General features: G+C 32.9%; 1 long non-coding RNA gene across 3 annotated transcripts; it reads left to right on the top strand.

The window, feature by feature from the left end:
- Positions 1-870: 870 nt before the first annotated feature.
- LOC134739656 (uncharacterized) lies at positions 871-20,485 on the top strand. 3 transcript variants are annotated; one of them, XR_010126527.1, is made up of 5 exons: positions 871-1,028; positions 15,839-16,068; positions 16,438-16,514; positions 17,393-17,513; positions 18,134-20,485. It is a non-coding gene; the product is annotated as an uncharacterized LOC134739656 (long non-coding RNA). The 3 variants fall into 3 exon arrangements; XR_010126526.1 differs by having other exon boundaries at positions 15,839-16,514; XR_010126525.1 differs by having other exon boundaries at positions 15,839-17,513.
- The last annotated feature ends 1,534 nt before the right edge of the window (positions 20,486-22,019 follow it).

Below are 22,019 nucleotides of genomic sequence, written 5' to 3'. Positions count from 1 at the left end.
AAACCATAATCCAAATGTGTTAATACTATTGCATTACCTATGATCTCTAATTCTTATGGTTTTTACTTTCACTTCAGACCCATCAATCAATCAAAATAATATGCAAAACAGAGCCGTGATGTGGGCCCATTTGGGATTTAAACTGACAGCCTTGTCTCCAGCACGAGTTTTTGTAAGATTGTTCTTACATGAGCCAAGAAGCATGATCTCAGTAGAAGACGGAGGGAACAGATGGAAAAAACTACAGGGAATTGACTTTCTTTTTTGTAGGTTGTTTGAAAATAAATTATTATAGAGGTCTCCATTCTAGATTGGCATGAGTGGGATGTTGTCAGCTATGCACAATACCTATAACATTTTTAAAGTGGTTCAGAAAATAAAAACACTGTGTGCATATGTGTGTGCACACACATATTTAGAGGAATAGAGATAATAAAGCCAAAGATGGGAAGAAAACCAAGTAGTACAAAATGAAAACAATGTGTAATATAGGTAAATAATATATTGGAGCTTCTTGTACTAGTCTTGCAACTTTTTTAGGTGTTTGAAAATAATATAAAACATAAATTTCTAAAAACAATTTTTTAAATGTTGAAGAAAAAGATTAAGCAAGATGGAGAAGAGCCCAAGATTAGTTTGGAGAAATAGATAGGAATGGTATCCTCTATGGCCTTGTGGGGCATAGCTCATTAAGCTTCAACTTGAATAAGGTTTTTGTTTGTTTTTGTTATTTGTTGGCTTTGTTATTGTTTAGGGTTTTCATAATAACAGCTATCAGCTGTATTATATCAACTTTGTTTCCCAGTGGAATGTAAGTTCATTTATTGATGTAAGTCTAACTCATAGCTTTTCCGTTGCTTTTAGATTTCACAAGTGTCTGGCTACAAAGCTTCTCCGTGTCCTGTTATGGCTCCCAAAGCATTGAGTAGACGATTGGAAAACTCTCTCATCTTACATTATTCCTCTCTGCTGTAAGTTCTGAGAGAAGAGATTGAGAAACAAAGGCAGTTCCTTCGTTGCAGCTTTTGGTGAGTTGACTTTTCTACTTGTTTTTTAGACTCAATGTTTTTGAATGAGAGCAACAAAGAATATAGTCATGATAGTGAACAAGCTGAGCCATTTGTGCTACCTCTGATTACATATTTAGCTTTGTTTTTACTAAAAGAATTTAATTTTGGTTAACATTTTTTTGTCTTTGTTAAGGCCAGCTAAATATTTTCCTCATGGTTAAATTTGATTACATTTGTCATTTGTAACTAAAAAGTACTGTTTTAGAAAGTAGAATAGTTAGAATAGGCTTCTATTCAAGTAGTATATTTAAAAGATAAAAGTTCACATACATACCTAAAGTAATAGACAATAATATTTTAAGGCTTACAAAATTTATTATTTGATATATAAAATACAGATATGACTAAGCAATTTATATCGTATATAAAATTATGGATATGACTGATACAAAAAATTAAATAGCAAGAAAAATAACAAAATTATGCTGAACTTTTACTATGAACCTACATATGTGAATCATTAATCTTTTTAAACTGTATCCCAGAAGTCTCCATTTAACTAAATTGCCAAACCCAACATAAAATATATGAAATCTACTATGATCTGGTAAAAGTATTAACGACAGTCCTGACACCCCACCTCTTCAGATCTTCCCAATTCCCATCACCTTTAGAGACTCCTCAATTAACTTCAGAGATCTGTGGAGAAAATTTTAATACTAACCTAAATGCTACTCAGTGTTTCCTATATTTCTCATTCTTCTGCCTAAGAAAATGTAAAAAAAAAAAAGTGTTTATAAAAAATTATATCATGGGGTATTATAAAGTAAATAACATGCTAGAAAACAAAATGCTTTTGATATTTTTAGAAAAACAAAATGTCATTGGTATTATAGTTTTTAAAAATCAGGATATAAAATGTACCTAAAATATGATCTCTTAGAAAAACAAGAATGCTATTGATATTATAGTTTTAAAAAATCAAGATATAAAATATATTTACAATACAATTTCAATTTTATAAAAGACTACACTGAAATATTAAGTATATTAAAGTTGACAAAAATGTTAATAATTTGTATCTCTGCATTATGGAATTCTGAAGTGAGGTTTACTTTATTTTGAAAATGCATATGTTTTCTCTATTCTTTACAATGTATCACATCAATCTAGCAGTGTTTAAAAAAGAATTAAATTTAGATCACTCTCAATGATCACTGTAAAAATTTTGTTTAAATTTGATTTCAATTGTCTTTTTAACTCAAACTTTTTTCTAATAAAATTAATGCTGAAATCATAAAACATTACAGTTGAAGGAAAAATATAGTTTTTATATATATATAAAATATATATTTTACTTGAGTCTAGATAACATAAATGTCCCATAAAACACTGTTATTACATATTCAAATGATTTGGAAAATACCACATGCTATCATTTACCTTTAGAGATGAATAATTATATTAGAATTTTTTAAGGTGAAAAAAACATATTTTTTACTTGTAATATGAATTAGAAGAGATTTTTAACCTAGGGCTAAAAGTCTGTGGATACCTAATGCTTAGTACCCTGCTCTATTATTTTCAAAAAATGTACCTGGATATTAAAGGCACACTAAAAGGTTTATCATATACAGACAAATCATTACATTTTATTTTTAAAAATGTATTAAATTTGCCAGAGATTTCAAAAATTATCACAAATTTGTGGACTCTCATTCTATTGCAATAATTAACTTTAAATAAGTACCTTTTAAGCCAGGTAAGCAATAAACGGGAGATGAGAAAGTGAGCAAGAAGAAAAATAAACTAAATATGAATAATTTATTTAAAAACAATTAGAAGGAAGGCTTACTGTGTATCTGCATATGTGTTTAATTTCAATTAAATGTTTTGTTTTATTTACATTATTAACAATATTTTTTCATATTTTTACATATTTTGGAGGAACATTCACTCATATTCAAGTGGTTACTGTTTTTTTTTTCCTTTTTCACATGAGGATTTTTATCAGTGCTTAAGTACATAGATATCATGATGTCCTCAGGAAATTTTGCTTGTTATAACTATCTCTTTAGGTAAATAAAATTCCTACGTGCTTATGAAAGATTCCATGGTCTATATTTCCCTGGAAAAAAATCTCCGCTTATTTACTTTTCTTCAAAGTAAATACTACTGTCTCAATTTTATCTTTCATCCTCCAAATAAAGTTTTTAAAAAAATAATTTACACAAACATTATGGACTAAAGTTATAAACAACAAGAAGAACAGATAATGAATTGTTCTTTCAAATGGTAGTTTAATGATCTTGCATGGGACCCTCACAAACTTACCTTCCTCTGGATTAAACCCAGCTCTGAGCAGGTCATGTATTCTCTCGTACACCTGCAGAGTATGATGGAACAAATTCATTTTTTTAACCTGATAAATTCCAAGTTTCTCTTAAATAGCCCACTCCACTATTAACCTACTCTACTCTATAGAACATTCAGTACCATTGGACAGAATTAATATATTTCCACACTGTGCTCTCAGAACACTGAACACAAGTAACCAGTGACAAAACCTAAAATAAACCTTTTAAAACAACTCTCTCTAAGGAGTGCTGACTCTAAGGATTATTACTCTAAGGACTAATCTCAAATTATCCATTTGAGCAGATCACATATTCAAAAATGGCCCCAGAAATATTTTCAGTATCATGATCTTCCAGAAATGAGTTGGAATCTGCCTTATGTCCTCCCTTTGAATCTGGACAGAACTTTGTGTCTTAAGAAATATGTAGAAATGATCTGTATTACTTCCTAGTCTAGGTTATAAAAAGTGATATGGCTTTCTTCTCTTTCCTCTTCTTCTTGCTCTCTCTTTCCCAACACATTTCCCACTGGAAATCACCTACTATGCTGTGAGAAAGCCCAAACTGGCACTCACAAGGAGAATGCATAAACAGAGGAATGGGGCCTCTAGCCAAGAGCCAGCATCAACCACTAGACATATGAGTGCACAAGCCATCAGATGACTCCAGCCTCCAGGTATCAACTCTTGCATCTGTGCCCCAGCACACTGTGGAGTAGAGACAGGACAATCCCACTACACTCTGTCCAAATTCCTGACTTACAAAAATCTAAGGGTATAATAGATGTTTGTAATATACTACTAAGTTTTGGGAAAATTTGTTAAACAGCCAGAGTAACTAAAATACACAATGTGGATACTAAAAGCCAGAAGACTGACATGTTTTAGATATTTATTAAAAATAATATAAAAAAGAATTAGAGATGTGTGGAGTCAATAGAGTTGAGAACAACTAACACATGCAATGAACTTAGATCTATATAGCAATATTGATAAAAGAAACACAATTGGTAAAAGACACAACTTACAAGTCCAAATTCTTTGTTTTCTAAAATAATTTATAATTATTTTATTCATAAAAAATTAGCAAAAATTCTTAATTTTTGGTAGTAAAGGAAAACTTCTTTACTCTGTTTATGTTAATATATTTTGAAAGTTTTGTTCCTTCTCTTTTGTTCATTCCTTGATTTTTTTTTCACGTGCAAATATATACTCGCATATCCATCCCTTCTATAATATCCATATTCTCTGTCATTATTAATAAACACCCTCAAAACTCACCACAAATACAGTTTAAATCAATCAAATTGCAAGCAGTTTGAATACCTGCAACATGTCTGTATAATAGTTGGCCATATACTACCAGCTAGCTTTAGAGTGGCTTTTCTTTGTATCTTTGTGACCCTACAGCTTTCTGATCTTAGTTCTGTGCCCAGGGTCAGGATACTGTGTCCTGCCAATGCTGTGTTGATGGTAGGGATTAATTCTCATTCTGTTCAACTATAAAAGTACCTTCCTGTGTTATAAGGTGATGATTGCATTTCCCAATTGGACAGTACAAGAATGACATGACACTATCTATGTGGCATTGTAAATAGCGTTTCTGGTTGAGGGAGCTCAAAAATGTTGTTTTTTAGTTTTTTGCTGTTTTTTTGCTTGTTTTTTATTCTCAGTCACCTCTGTAATAGAAACTATGAAACCAAATTATTCTTTATTTTGTTATTATCCACCTGGCTAGAATTTAAGCTTCATAATAGCAAAAAACTTGCCCCATCTTCACTTCTGTAATGCTAAGGACGATTTGTTATATACAGAAAATGCTCAGTACATATTTTTGAGTGAATGTTTTGTATGGAAATCTTAAAATTAAAATTAATATCTAAAATAATGCTGTTCTTTCCATTCTTTCCCTCAATTATTCACTGTGCAGGTGTTCTTTAACCTATTCAACATCTAGTTTCTAACTTCACCTTTTTCTCTCAATCTATTAGACCCTATCATATATTGTTATTTTCCCATATAAGCTATTCTTCATGTAGATCAATTCAACTAAGCCTCTATGTATACTCACAACTGCAGTATGTAAAACCGCCAGTCCAGGGTAACTAAAATACATGCTATTTTCACCCCTTCACCAAGGCAACTGAACCTGACCAAAGAAAAATTTCATTGTGTATACAATGGACTTTTAACACCAGAAAATTTGAGGTTCAGCCTCCATGGTCTTTTAGAGTTACCAGACAATTGTTCTGTTTTCCCAATAAGTTTAATCTATCATTATTTTCTAGGGTTCTTTCAAACCTTCTTCACTTACTCCACTCCCTACACCTACCACCTTTCCTCACTCTAAATAATCTCTGATTTACTGAGAAGATAGAATCTATCAAACATGTAATCATTCCTCTGTGCCCATGTAGGAACTTATTGCCTTTTATGCCCAAAATTCCAGCCATCTGTCCACACATTCTTTTGTCGTATCTAATAAGTCACATTTGTCTTTCTCCACTTATGTTCTGGATAAAACCTACCATGTAAGTCAGCTACCACTTTACTAAAGATCTCCTGACAAAGTATTCCAAGTCTTTTATTGTCTGACATCTGTTACTATCGGCTCTTTAACATTTGAGCACATGTTTTCTTGCACATTTTCTGAAAAACAATTTCTATATTCTATACCTTATTCTAGGTACCAGCCTATGTCTCTACATTCTTTCAGAAATTTGCTTTTTTACTTGAGGTTTTGTCTTCCACACTTCTAATGAATTCCTAAACTACTTCACTCTTTCTTTCCTTTGTTTCATTACCCAACCACTTCTTCATTGAAATAGTCAACTACTACAGCAAAAGTAAAAATGACATTATCATTTTTCTGTTTTGAAACCAGATAACACTTTAGCTTTCTACTTTTAATTATGTCTTGATATTTTTACTTTAATTTATTCCAGTAACACCATTCTGGATTTCCTGCTACTTCTCTAGCCACTTCTAAATTTAATTAATATGTTTCTTTTTCTCTTTAAACGCTCTCAGTGCTTGTCGTCCTCTGGTAACAACCTATTTTTCCTCTTGTTACTTTATTTCCTTGGGTGATATCTATTTCCTCTTTTATTATTTGAATGATGATAAATTCTAAATATATATGTTTGTCCCAGATCTATTTCATGAACTCCAGACCCATATATCCAGTTACCTAATAGACATCTTAAACTTGAGTTTTCCATAAGCATCTTAATTATTTTCTTAATTATTAAAAACTCTAAAATTACCTCATAATTTTCATATCCCTTAAATTTTATTCATGACCCTATGTTTTAAATAGTTAAGCAATTAAGAGGACCTCCTTTAAGGACCTTATGTTCTTAGTCTTACCAAACATCCAAAAGGAAAAGAAGATAATGCAGAATCCAAAAAGGAAAAAGTATAGGGATAATAAACAAAATTTAACATTTCAATAAATAGCTCTGTTATGTATATAGAAACTTAAACCACATTGTAATGAATTTATTTTGAATTAACATGGGAAGCCTACAATAATGTTCTTGACCCTTTAAAAGGATATCCCAATCATTCACATTTAAGAAACATGAAAATTGGCTACATTCTATTTCTTTCACATGAAAAACCTTTAGAGAAAAACTGTAAACCAATCATAGAGATGGTCTAAATCTGAGAAAGCTAATACTTATGGATGGACACACGACCCAAACTATAGCTGCAAGGTTTTACCCATGGTACCCCAAGACAATTGTATACTGTAACCTCTAAGTCCACAACTGCTCCTGAGTGAGTGAGCTTAGCCTTCTATCGTGTAGGTTCATTGCTCATCTCCCTCCAAGATTTTCATTGTTCATTTTACTCCCGAGACTGCTGAATTCCCCCTGGCTCTCAACCTCCATGTTATAGGACCCAATATTCTTCACCTTTAATCCACTTGCACCTTTATCTTCCTAATTCTATTTACTTTCTTGTCATCGACCCAGTATTCAATTTCCCTATTTCTGAACAATTTACACTTACCTTCTGGAGCTCTCTCTCATATTTAGCAAGTATTCTAAACGCTCAGTCTCTTTTCACTTCCACCTTCTTCCTTTAAGCAAAGCCAAAGATTTGGCTGAGGACACTCTCCCTTATGACCTTGAAGTGCTGATTCTGATTGGTTCCTTTCACCATATACTTCAGAAATAGCAGGTTACTCAGCTGTTGCCAGACTCTGTTCCCCTATAAAGAGCTTTTGTTCTGAGGCTCACTACTATTTTTTAGAACATTCTTTCCCTTTTCCTTCTGACATCATCTAATATTCCAGGCACTCTTGTTCATTTAATGAAGTCCTAGTAACCTAGATTTTATGCTTATTTGCTACCTGCCATCTATATAATTCACATATCCATTAGATGACTTACTCCTCAGTTTACCAATGTCTTATTTTTAGTAAGTTTTCCTCTATTACCTTATTTATGCTCAAACCTGTCCACAGTGGTGACTTTTATACCTTCAAACCAGTATTTACCTTTTTGATCACAAACATTTTCTATATGCTTGCTTTACAGAATTCAGAACACAATCACCTTTGGACTTCTTCAGGACCTACAGATTATTTCACCTGAATTTGCTTACTACCCATTGGAGAAGGCCTTAATGTTCCCATCAGCTTGACTAAATGTTAGAAAAGTTTACTTCTAACTGTAGGCACCTGAGTCCCATTTTCTTAGAGTACTTATTTTATAAAAGTTGCAATTGCATATTCTTTCTCTGTCCCTTTGAGGTGCAAATATTCTTCCACACCTTCGACAATTTTACAAGCAAGGAATGTCTTTCTCTAGGACTTTCTAAGACATCGTTTGAGATCTAATCATCAAGAAAGATAGTGGCCCCGTTTCCCAGTATCTGTAGGAGTTTAAGAAGGCCAATTCAGAAACACAAATGGCCTAACACATTGACCAACTTCTTGTGTAAAATCCTTGAGTATTTTTCCATTAGCTCATCGCAGCACTTAAAACCTCTCCTGACTTTTGTTTCAGTGGTTTTTCCATTCAATCTTTCTTCCCCATTGCAATAGTCTTAAATAAAGGCTTCCTTTCTGGTTTAACTTGGCTAGTGCAATTTTCCTTTGGCATCACTAACATAAATAAATTTATTTCTCAAAGTGTTGAACTTCCTCAACATTCCTATGAAGAAATAAAACCAGAACGTATCAACTTAAAAAAAGAGAAACCTATTACAAATCTTTTTACTTAAATAAATATGTATATATACATATATACACACTTATATATGTGTGTACATATGTATGACTATTATCCTGATTCATATCATGTTCTTGTCCAAACTATCATTAGTTCTTACCTAAATTAGAGCAATAGCCTTTAAACTGGTTACATCCATTGTTGTACCTCTCAGATCAAATCTTCATATAGCAGCCATATTCTTTATCGCAATGTAAATTTGACTATATTCTTTATCATCTTAAAAATTTTCATTGTAACCAATTTCTGTTGGAATAAAAATTACAATTTTTAACATTTCACAAGAACTTGAAATATTTAGTCCCTGCCTATTTCTCTAACTTTATATTTTTCCTATGCTCATCCTTAGTCCGTATGTTTTAATCACATTATCATTCTTTCACTGTTAACCAAGCTACCAAAACTATTATTTTCTTAGGAACTCTGCAGATAATGCTCAATTTCCCTGAAAAGCTAAGCTGCACAAAAGTTTACCTTCATCCTAATTCTCACTCTTCTTTCAGATCATAGCTTATTTTCTCAGAAGAGATTATGAATGAATAAATGAATAAATGAATGAATGAATGAATGAATGAAGAATTCAGCAAAGGCAGATATAATAGGAGGATGTCACCATTAAAATGACAGTATAATGGACATCGGGAAAATTTGATGATAAGTAAACAATGGTATACCACTGAATAACTTTCTCTGAAAAAAACTTGTTTGCAGATATTGGATACCTTGGAGTGTTATTAGTAGTTTGGCATAAGGTACTAAATTTGGAAGAATAAAATATTAAAATAAGTAATTGGTGGGGGTACAAGTTTTTGGACATGAGTGAGCTATTTTAAGAGATCGAGAAGAAGCCAAATAAAACCCAGGTCATTCTGATAGAGAAACTATCAGCAAGGAATCAAAATCTGTGTTCTCTATACAGATTGTGGATCTCTTTGATTGTATAAGTCCATAAATTCATTGCTCAAACCACCTGAGAAGAGATATGTTTTGGATTTAATATTTTTTTCCAGATTTTAGAAAACAGAGTACATGCATTGGTTATTACTAAACAACTGTGACAAATTCTGACTCAACACTCTGTAATCATATGACTTAAATAAAATATATGAGTATTCACACTAATTGGGATAAATATAAACTTAAATAGCCTCGTTCAGGTCAGGTTTTCTATCCAAATACAATTATGACAAACTTCAAAAAATTGTATGTTATAGTTTTAGAAACTTTTAAGTTTTTAAATCACAGAAGAAAAAAGAATATTAGCCTGTATTTTTTGAGAATCAGAATATAGAGAACAAAATTGGAAATGAAGAAGATTAAGAGCTTCAATAAATAATTGAAAATGTAGATATATAATCCCTAGACTGTGTACAGTACGTTAAATCAGACTAGAAATAATTACCTTGATGAAATTTACTTTTAAGATCAAATGAAAATGTGACAAAGCAAAGTGAAAGAAAACAATGAGTGGCTATAGTACATTCTTAAAAATCCAGAGCATTTAATTGTGCGGTAATATCCTGGTTTAATTATCAGACACTGAGTGTTTCACTTGCCTAATTTCTAAAATGGAAAACTGCCTCTGACATATCTAATGTCTGGAAAAAATACTTAATATCAAAGTATATGCACTACAATTTGAAGGTTATGGACTCAAAACAGGAATTTTATGAAAATTATGAAATATTTGATTAATAATGTGTTTTGCACTTATGTGGAAATAATTAAGCTTTAATAAATTTAGAATAAAATAACTAAGAACATTTATTTCCAAGGGGAAACATTATTTTTATTAAAATATAATATTAAAATGTTTTTTCTGAAATAAACATTACCATAGATTTTTAAATATTTAAAATGTTATGAAGTTATAATAAACCACCAAATTTAAAAGATTAATGAACATGATTAGCTTAAGTAATGCTATCAATGTGGTTTTATATGCAAGAGCTTGATTTAAAATATCAAGTTAATTCCTTTATCACAGGGCATGCAAAGATTTTTATGGAGGGCTTCCCTTTTATTTTCTATATAAAATTAATACTTCTCACAAATTTGTAGTTTAGTTGCTAATTTAATTTCAGTTCAAGATTTCATATACCTTTTTAAATTTTTGGTCATAAACTCCCCGTGCTCTTATTAACTTTACATATTAGAGACCCCTTTTATACCTGGTATACTCCAGAAGAATCCTGAAATCTTCTATCTCTACATTCAATCCTCTACTGCCATAGCACACGACCTTATCTCATGCCACTTGGATTGTTGTGGTATTTTCCTATTCAATGTTCTTTAATTTTTATAGGGTTCTGAACATGGAAATAAATAACTACTAAAATGTGTGTTTTATTTATTACTCAATTTATTGAAAACATTTGTCCAAAATCAAAACACTTAAATTAAAAAATCAAATTTATTTTGCTTTAAAATATTTATGAAAAATTTGATGAATTAAATTTTCTAAAATTTGTCTGTATTTCACATTCATTCAGATGATTCTTTTGAAAACAGCACGTTCATTGTTAATATGAAGAAAGAAGGACACATCATCACCAGAGAAAGTACAGATGCTAAAACATTTATAAGGCAATGTTAACAACACATGTATGTCAGTAATTTTGACCACCTAGAACAAGGGTCAGCAAACCACATTCCGTGGTGCAGTTCTTTCCACTGCCTATTTTGTATATTAGCTCATGGACTATAATCAATAGAAGAATAATATTTGAGATGTGGAAATTACATAAAATTCACATCAGTGCCCATGAATAACGTTTCATTGTAACATAGCCACCCGTATCATTTTTATATACAGAAATGACAACTTTGATAACTTTCATTCTACAATGGCAGAGTTGAGTGGCTGCTATGCAGACTTTATATGTCATTGTATCACACTGCTCTTCTGCATACTACAGATTTCAGTGAAGCAGTTGTAATTCTACAGTGTTTCAAGTTCAATTCCAAGTAATTGAAATATAATCCCTCAAAAGAAGAAATTAATTATTCTCATTCATTGACCTGTAATACCCAATGTAGTAGATCTGTAATACATAAAAGTATACCCTATTATTGCCATTTATGAAATTTATTTTTTATTACGTAAATATTTAGTTAATAATCTTGATGTTGACTTTTGGCCTACAAAGCTTAAAACATTTACTATTTGGCCCTTTAGAGAAATTTTTCTGACCCCTGGCCGGGATAAAATAGGCAAATTATTTGAAATATGAATATTTTACCAATAAAGTGTAAGAAGAAATAGAAAATCTAAGTAATTTTTTATCTGTTAAATAAATTGAATTTACAACTTAACAATTTTCCACAGAGAAAACTGCAGACACAAACGGCTTCACAAATAAAATTCCATAAACTATTTAAGGGAAATTTATAGTAATTCTATATAAACTCTCAGAAAATAGAGAAAGACTATTTCCCCATTTATAAGACTAATATTTCTATGAACAGACAAAATCATCACAAGAGAGGAAAACTATGGAACTCTGACATTCATGAGCTTAACCTCAAAAGGAAATATATTAGCAAACCAAATCCAGGCATATATAAGATGAATAATGCTTCACGTCCAAGTGGGGTTTATTCAAATAAAGCAAATTTTGGTTTATTATAAAAAATTCAATGTAATTCACCATATTAAAAAAAAGGGGGAGAAATTAGATACCCATATTAGTAGGTAAAAACAGTTGACTAATTTAACACCTATTCACCTAAAAAATTAAGGCAAACTAGCAATGTAAATAAAATTTCTGAATCTCATAATGATAGCTCTAGTTTTCATTATGCTTAATGGTGAAAGAAAAAATGGTGTCCCCTTAAGATGGAGAATAAGCTTCACAAATCTACTTATGTTCTAATCTGTTCCATAGACCTATATGATTCCCCTTATGATAATGTCAATGCCACCCTGCCTTGGTTGCTATACCTTTATCCACTCTGTCTTCAAGTAAGACATTATGAATGCTCAAAATGAATTCTTTTGTGAAAGGTACTTTTTACATATAAATTTTAGAATGACATGGTCAATTTCTAATTATAAAATGCTGTTGGTAGTGTGCTGAGCCTGTACATAGATTTGGAGAGAGCTGGCTTCTTAATATTATTGCTTAACATTTTATTTGCCAATTTTTTATTGCTAACAGTATATAGAAATAATGATATTTTATAATTTTGTATTTTCCAACCTTGTTAAATTCACTCATTTCTGGTGACTTTTTATTAAGATCCTTCAAGATTTTCTAAATGCACAATTATATACTCTGTGAATAAATCGGGTTTCTTATCCTGTTTTAATCTGGCTGTTTTCACTTCCTTTGATGCCTGATTGCACCAGTTAGAACTACCAATATATCGAATGCCACATAATAATGTTACATTCTACCTATATTTCTGCCATTTTTAGTGCTACGTATAACATACAAAATATCTTATGTTTTTGAGCTGCTAATCCCTAATTTGATCCTAAATATTTTCTCATTGTTTAATATTTTTACTTCCCATTTTTATGGCAATTCATAGAATTAAGAGGAGCCAAAAACTTTCAAATTTTGTGGGAGTACTTACCGAAAACCCTCCACACTCAAGCCTCATCTCCAAAGACTTTCGCCCTCCATCTAGTTCCCACAGTGACTTTGTCAGTGTTTCTAAAGCACGCATGCACCCTCTGAATTGTGAGTCTTCGCCTTTGCTGTTTTTTCTCCATGGAACGTACTTACCCCAAGCAAGCCACATAACTCATCCTCTTATTTATTTTAGGTCTGGGCTCATACCTCCTTGTCAGTGAAATCTACCAAGACTATCCAATTTAAACATGTCAATCCCTCTCGACAGCTCCCTACTCCTGCCACGTTTTATTTTTCTCAATGTCACTTATTAACATTTGGCAAATACTTGTTTCCTTTCCATATTAGAATTTAAGTATTCTGAGTACAGGAACAATTTGTTTGGCTCACTGTGACATTCTCATAAATTGTAATAGTGTCTGACAAATTAAGGGTGCTCAACTAATATTGTGTAGAAAAAAATGGGTGAATGATTAATATATTTATCATTGCAATGAGGACTCAAAATATTTTAAGTAGGCTCATTCAATATATTGACAATGTTAATTATAGTAATCTAATGTGCAAAATAATTTGAAGGTTTATAGAAGGCTGTTTAAAATACAATATTTTGATAAACATTAAATATGCACAGAAATTATCCAAACCAAATGTGGCATTGGACATGTACTTTCAAAGTGAAATGACTGGTATGTTCCATGAGTTTACAGAATAAAAATATGAGAAACAAAATAAGATATTTCTTGGATTCTTTATGAAGCTGAAACCTCTCACCTAATATGGGCCAGAGATTTTGACATGTGAGAAAGCATAGTCCTCCTTTTCTAATATTACAGAAAAATCTCTTCTCACACATTTCCTAGACCAGAAAGACTTGCTTATTTCTTTCAGTAAATAACTGAATATAACACATCCACCTTCATTTTTATAACCCAGGCTTATTTATTTACACCCTATAAAATGACTAGATTTTTTAAGCTGCAGAACTATTCATTAGAGTGCTCCTGAAATGATTACATGGTCAGCAGCAGTAGCAGAGTAATGATAGATTCAAATAGAGAGATGTAAGGAAGATAATATTGCTGCATGGAGACGAACCCACCCAACAGGAAGCAACACAATGTATTCCCAGCCGGAGATCAGCCTTGCAGGTTCCTCAAGGTTTATACAAGGTCATACCGCTGCTTGTGATGAGACAGCTGAGTTTGAAGGGGTCACCAGAGAACTCCCAACCAGCTTGTAAACTGGGAGAAGTGTGCACTGGTATGGAGCCTTCGGAAGTTCATCCAATTTGCAGCTGGGAGGAGCCTGGCCCCTCCTCCTCCTGGGTGGAAACTGGGATTCAGTCTGCGAGGCAGGAAGTTCACTGGCAGGACTCTGGCTTTGCAGAGGGTCCCTGTTTCCCTTTTTCTCCCCTTTTTGCCCATTAAATTTCATTTTTTCCTCACCCTCCAAAGTGTCTTGCAAGCCTAACCTCTCATGGCCATGAGATAAGACCCTGACTCATAGGCGAACTAAGGAAAAAGTTCTACAACAGCTTTGGTTCCCAGAACATGGGGCTTGAGGGAAATGGGGACTCAAAACCTCTCAGTGTCCCTGATAAGCCTTTTCATCCTCAGACTTCTGAGGGTAGGGGAAACCATGCCCCCACCCCTATTGCTCCTGGGGGTTGGGGGTCTTTACATGGCCTTTTCCTTCTTTTTTGGTGGTGGACAGTCAAGCGGGGGCTCCTCACTCCCCCACCCCTCCCAGCTGGGTCTGGGGAAGACCTTGCTTCCATGACATCTTCGCCTTCCTTGGCCAAGTGGTTCAACTCCATAGAACAGTAGTTAAGCTTCTCTCCCCTGGTAAAGGAACTATTTACATAAGAATAAGAGGTTCTTCCCCCAGGTATCATGTTTTCTTCTTCATCCAGATAGCAATTAACTTTTAAACCAGTTTTCTTTTCCTTTTAGAAAATGTACTTAGGATTGCCAAAATGATGGTCAATCTTCTTTAGGTTATTTTTTGTGAATAATGCTAATACATGTTCCAAAATTGTATGGGATTTCTAAAATTCTAATGTCTGCATATATGCTATCAGTCATAATTAAGGTTGTTACATTAAGTTATTGTAAACCACAAAGATAACGAAACTTTGTCAATTGTGTTTCTAACATAATTACCCTGTACATTTTTCTATTCACAGACAATTGTCTTGTTTTAATCCTTTTCAAAAGATGGTTTATAATAAACTATAGAACTTTGACAGGTCCTCTCAAGACAGGCTTCTGATAACTTTGGACATTGTGACATTGGAATAAAGGAAAATGTACAGGATTCATGAAGTGCTGAAATGTTCATGAATATCAAGCAAAACAAGTATTAACTAAATGGACTGAATTCAGGAAACTGAAGCAAATCTTTTTGACTTTTGCTTGGAATATTGCTTTTTCTCATTTTGTTTTTCTGAGTCAAGGAAACTTATTTTGAACTATTTATGGCCTTTAATAATTGAGTAAGGTATACTCCTGTGAACAAAATTTGGAGCATATTTGATTCTCTGCCTCATTCCTCTAGAATTTGAAAACTATCTGTGAGTATTCTTAACTTATGGCAATATAGTTCTTTGCATCAGTGCAATAATAATTCGTTTTTCTTTTTCAACAGGACACACTTGGAGAAACTGGTCATTTTACCAAGGCTTTGACTGGAAGGCTATGCTTCCCTTTAAGGAGTCAATCTCAACTTGCAGAGCCAATAAAAGCCCCTTGGAGAGACTGGCCTTATACCCTTGCCTATGCAATCCCTATACAGGGTTCCTGACTGCAATCAGAGTAAAGAATGTCACTCAAAGTTTATCTTGGGACCTTAAGAGAAGAGGATCATCCAATTCACAGGTATTTGAGGATACAAACCTATGGCTGGGTTCAGCTTTAAAAGTTCTTATCTGAGATTCCTTGTGGAATAGAGTTCCTTTAAAGCCAATACAAAAGTCCTGTGTAGAAATTGTTATTATTGCTGCACTTTATGCAAATAATCAGGCTAAATATAAGACTAAAGTCTATTTTGCAAATATAAGACTAAAGTCTATTTAAAGTTGTTTGTAAAAATTATTGATTTTTGTTTTCATCAAAATCATTGATGATTTGTTTCCTTAACAAAAATGAGGACTGGAGAGAGATAAATTGTGTTTTAAAAGTTATCATACATTTGTCATTAAATTCTAAACTCATTAGTTGTTTTTAAGTTTTTCCCTACATTTTTAGATGAACCCTGCTTGTTCTTGTGAACCAACCAGCAATCTCTGACTGCAGCTGAGAAAGAACAAAAGGGGATGGGTAAGGTAAAAGCCTGGATCAATATTCTAGTTCTGAGCAATTGTGCTGCAAATCTTGCCAGATAATTGGAATAAACAGGATGTCCATAACTTAGAGGTCTCCTTTTTGGGAAAGTAAGACCAAGGGAGCTGACCAAAGCCAAGCACCATGCCCCCAAATCCTAGCAAGCATAACTATAGCCACCAGTTATCTGGGTGTGTCACAACACATCCTTTTCCTTGTCAGAGGAGGACTCAATTCCATAGCTTCACCTTAGCATTTAGCTTATGATAAGGAATCCACGGAACCCCCTTGTAAGACACATTTTTATCCCAAACTAGTTTATAAGCTTTGGGTCAAAGCCCTAGGAAGGGAAATTGGAACTAAGGGATCCAGAGAGAGACAATAACAGAGGTTAAAAGGCACAGCACAGGTGAGCATGGCTAATTCCTGCCAATTAAGACAGGCCTCTGGATGAAGGTCATGCTAGTATCCATGGCATAAATGAGGTCTAGGGAACTCTGAGGCTACTGTCAGTAGGTGGGATAGAGACATAGGTGAGAGCAGATGATTCCTACTCTCTAGGCCCTTTATGCTTCATGGGTGCAAGCAGCTTTGGCACCCATGGCAGCACCTGCCAAGGTCGCCAGGTCTCGGGAATACAAGAATGGAAGAGAGAAAGAGGAAACTCTTCTCTCCCTCATGCACCCTGGCTGTCTGCCAGGAAGAGAAGGGCACCAGGGATGCCTGCTCCCCTCTTTCTAGATGGGTAGCCATTCTTCTTCAGTCTGTACCCCTTTCAAATGCATCCTGAACCTCTGGGACTCCTAAAAATGCCTTCATTTTTCTATCCTCCTTCTCTGTCCTCTCTTCGCTAACAGATAATTATGTCTCGATACTACAGGATACTCCCCTCAGATGCATCCTTCAAACCGGAAAGAGTTAATTTCCCAAACCTTGAACTGGTTGGTTTAGGAGTGGTCTCAGGAGAAGGAAATCCAGAAGCCCAACATGCCGGCAAAAACGTAAAGTTTTGTTTTGTTTTTTTTTTCAGCTGGGCTTTTGGCCTCCCTCTCCCCATGCAAACTGGTAAAAGAGCTTGGGATTTTTGGTCTGTCCTTATCCCTCCCCTCATTTCATTTTGGTACAGTTTTCCAATAATCTAGTGTGACTGTTCTTGCCTTCATGCTGTCAAACTCCAAAGGGACATGCAATGGGAGACCCAGATGACCCCTTTTGCCGGGCACCCTTAGATCGGCCTCTGAGGGAGATCTGACTGCTGTCTTTTCAAAACAGTACCCTTTGTCAGCAGAAAGCAGGATTGATATTTGTCCTTATCCTTATCTTTATTCTAAAGGCAGTTAGATGTACTTCTTTAGAGGCAGGAAAGAGACAGCCGAGTATAAAGGGGTTACTGAGAACCCCCCACTGCCTGCGCACTGGGAGGAGTGAGCACTGGGGTAGAGCCTCGGCAAGTTCATGCTGTTTGTAGTACAGTGGAGCCTGGTCCCTCCTCTTCCTGGGTGGCAACAGGGATTCAATCTGCGAGACAGGAAGTTCACTGGCAGGACTCTGGCTTTGTGCAGGGTCCCTGTTTCCCCTTTTTTTCCCAATAAATTCCTTTTTATTTTCTCACTTTTCAAAGTGTCTGCGAGTCTAATCTCTGACGAAGAACCTGGCTGTCAGCTGAACTAAGGAAAAAGTCCTACAACAGTGATACTTGCCTATGCCTGGTGAATTCCATCCCAGCTTCAAAAAGTTGATGATTTCTGGCTAGGAAGCTGCCCTTTTATCATTCTTCTAAAAGAACTGACATTAATAATCTGTTACTTTTTAATGAAATGTTAACAATAGAAAGTCTTTATTATCGACAAAGACACACTTTTTTTTTCTGTAGTTATGGAAAGAATTTGTGAGGGAAACAGAAGAGGTATACAAGTATCCTTAAACAGATTCTTTATCTTCTTCTATAAAGCATCTAAGAAAATCTATTTACCAAGTAAAATGTATAAACCTGTAAAAAGAAAAACCTCACAGTATAATGTGCTGATAGTAAAGTCTATGTAATATATATTTGCCTAGGTAAGTATTAAAATAATAGGACAGGTAAAAAAATTGAAAGATATAAAACTTAGATTTTTTAAAAAAATGTACACCTCAAAAAGAGTCAACAATATTATAGGAAAAAAAGCAACAAATAACAAATAATGCAGTGAAATTTCTTCCCACTATCATTAGATCATTATTTGATTTCTGACACCAAAATTATTGCCCCACCATTTATATATATGTGTGTTTATCAGAACACACACACACATACATACACATACATACAAGATTTATATATATATATACACACTCTTAGTTGATGGAAAGTAAATTGTTTGTCTTCAAAAACTAGAGTGTTACTTAGCAAGCAAGCTGGAGGATTTACTTGTTACTTACGTATATAGCTATTTCTGTGAGTTAGGTCCACATGCTGCTGTTTAGTGTTGCCAACATTAACATTATTCAACCCTTTTGGTAATAATAGTTCCAGGATAATTATGTAGATAAAGTACGTCTTTATTATAGGGTTTTCTATAATGTAGAGCCTTATAATGTAGAACTATTTAACTCTCTTTGTCTCATCTTTAATACGTCTTTTCATTGAGAAACTTTAGACAATTCCAGATTGAAACTGAGTAAAAATCAACTAAATTTAAAAATAAAAGTTTAATTTCAGAGTGGCAAGTGTCTCATTTTTAAGAAATGAATACTTGTAAGTGAACTTCAGGAAGCATATATTTTTTTAAAAAAACACCTGAATGAAATTATCTACTATTAAAAACATTATCAATGCAATTTTATATAAGTATAGATTTTTAACTTTACAAGAAAGGCCTTTGACATATTATTATATTTTCATAATACCGGTAGGATTTTTTTCTGATTAACAGTATTTGTGAATCATTTATTGAAAACAGAAGCATTTTTTTCTGATTAACAGTATTTGTGAACCATTTATTGAAAACAGTAGCTTTTTTTTCTGATTAACAGTATTTATGAACCATTTATTGAAAACAAGGGAAATTGGAAAAAGATGGAGAAATCTCAATGAACAATTGGTAAACATAGAAGCAGAAAGGTAAAGGTCAAAATTAGCATTCCTAGCCAGATACCTTTAGATCTTTTATTATTTTACTCAATCAGTTTAAATATTTTTATGTTAAAAAGTCAGAGTGGTACATATTAAAATTTTATAGTGCAGTTTGTCTTCCACAAGCACAGGCCAACAAAAAAATGAGACACAGAGAGAAACCAGAGTTACTATAAGTTAGATTGTCAAATTAACTATGACATGCTACATCTTTTGTATTCCAGACTTAAATTTTAAGAAGGAACCTTACATACCCAATATGATAGGCAGAATAAGAACTTCCCATTCAGATGCTGGCATCTACCCACATCTTAATACTGGAACATATGAATATATTATATCATATGACAGAGAAGAAGTAATGTGGCAGAAGAAATTAAGGTTGCTAATCAGATGAATTTAATATAGATAGATTATATTGGATTATCTAGGTGGGCCCAATAATCACGAGGATGCTAAATGCAAAAGAGGAGAGAAGTGACAGTATTTGACTGATGCAATGAGAGAAAGACCACTGGATATTGCTTAGACAATCGAAAAGTCCAGGAGTCAAGGAAATGCAGGCAGTCTCTGAAAGCTGGGAAAGGTAAGGAAACAGTTTCTCCTTTTAGAGCCCCTTGGGGAAAAAAAAAAAATGCTCTACTAACACATTGGTTTTTAGCTCAGTTAGATGGGAAGTGAATTCATGTAAGATTTCTGACCTACAGACTGTAAAATAACAAATTCTTGTTACTAAATGTGTAATAATTTGTTACAGCAGCAATGGAAAATGAGTAATTCACCAGAAACATATAAATACTAAAGAAAAGAAAATATTTGGTGTGAACCAAATTTATATTCTATTTTTGTAAAAATTAATGTGTAATAAAGTAAAAAATTAAAACTAGTCATTAAGCTGTTTTTGAATGTATTTTTATATCTACACGTTTTAAGATTCTCATTTCCTGTGTTAGCTCAGATCACTTCTGAAAAGCTCAAGAGAAAACTAACATTTCACATTGTTTAGGTTTGCATGAAATTATATAAAACTACTTTTGAGGTATAATACCTAACATTCACATAATCAAATGTAAAAATCTTAAGTGAATAGTTTATATTTAATTACTATTTAAATTTCGAATGATTTAGAACATTAACTGGCTTTAGAACCTTAAATGGATTTATATCATTAAAAACCTCACATCTTTTTTATTCTTCCTCCCAGCTAATAGTTCTATGACAATTAACTAGTATTTTGTGTTGTAGTATTTTGATTTGTTTTGACAGTTTTTTGAACTTCATGTAAATGAAATCGGCACAGTATGCACTCTATTTTCCTAGGATCTATGGCTTAATTTCATATATGCCTTAATCATTATGTTGTTGTTTCAAGTAGTTCATTCTTTTTGATTGCTGTAAGGTATTTTGATGTATGGATATATTATAATACAGAGGAAATTAAGGTTGCTAATCAGTCAACATGAAAATAGAGAGAGTATTCTGAATTATCCAGGTGGTCCCAATGTAGTCAATCATAAGGATCCTCAAATGTGGAAGAAGATGCTACGTGCACATACACGCTCCTGTTGGGATTATGATGTATGCATCAAATCATTGAAAAATTGACATCTTTAAAATATGATCATCTTTCCAATGTGTCATCCAATCTATAAAATGTTATTACTTCCATTTATTTAGGGTTTTAATTTATTTTAAATATCTCCTATATGTTTTCTTATGTCTAGTGTTCATATATAAAGAAGACAACAAAGACAAAAATTCATACTCAGGGCTCAGTCACTCTGGTACTATAGAATTTTAAATTTGTACCAATGATATTATTTGAAATACTTTTCTGTGATAAGAAAATGGTAACTAAACACAAAATTTCAATTATCTATTTTATATATGTTGAAAAAATTTCAATATATATTGAAAAAAATTTCAATGATCTATTTTATATATTTTGATGCTAAAATAGATTATTAATTTTATCAACTACAAACAAGGGCTTAATAACACCAAATTTAACCGTGTATATATACGGTAGAAGACATACCTTTTTGTGAAATTCTGCTGTGCTTGTAAAGGAAAATTATTCTTGAATTGTAAATTACATTTTTCCATCTCTACTGTCTTAAAACCTGCAATATAACCTGTAATTTCTCTGATTGGAATGATTGCTTGAAAAATAGTGTCTGTGTATGAAATGACACTCCTATGAAATTACATGATAAAAAGTTAAACAGTATATACCTTTCACTTTTTGCTTCCTCTTTTTGTTCTTCTAACTAAACATATATGTATATATAAATAAACTAAATATTATACACATCTATAAATATATGTGCAGTATATTTATACATCCTTTTCTAGAAAACATTTGGTGAGGATATTATTATTCATTCTTGAA

This window comes from Pongo pygmaeus, chromosome 5 (genome assembly GCF_028885625.2).
Source record: "Pongo pygmaeus isolate AG05252 chromosome 5, NHGRI_mPonPyg2-v2.0_pri, whole genome shotgun sequence".
Lineage (NCBI taxonomy): Eukaryota > Metazoa > Chordata > Mammalia > Primates > Hominidae > Pongo > Pongo pygmaeus.
Note: the sequence above shows the minus strand (reverse complement) of the source record. Positions and strands in the feature narration are given on the sequence as shown.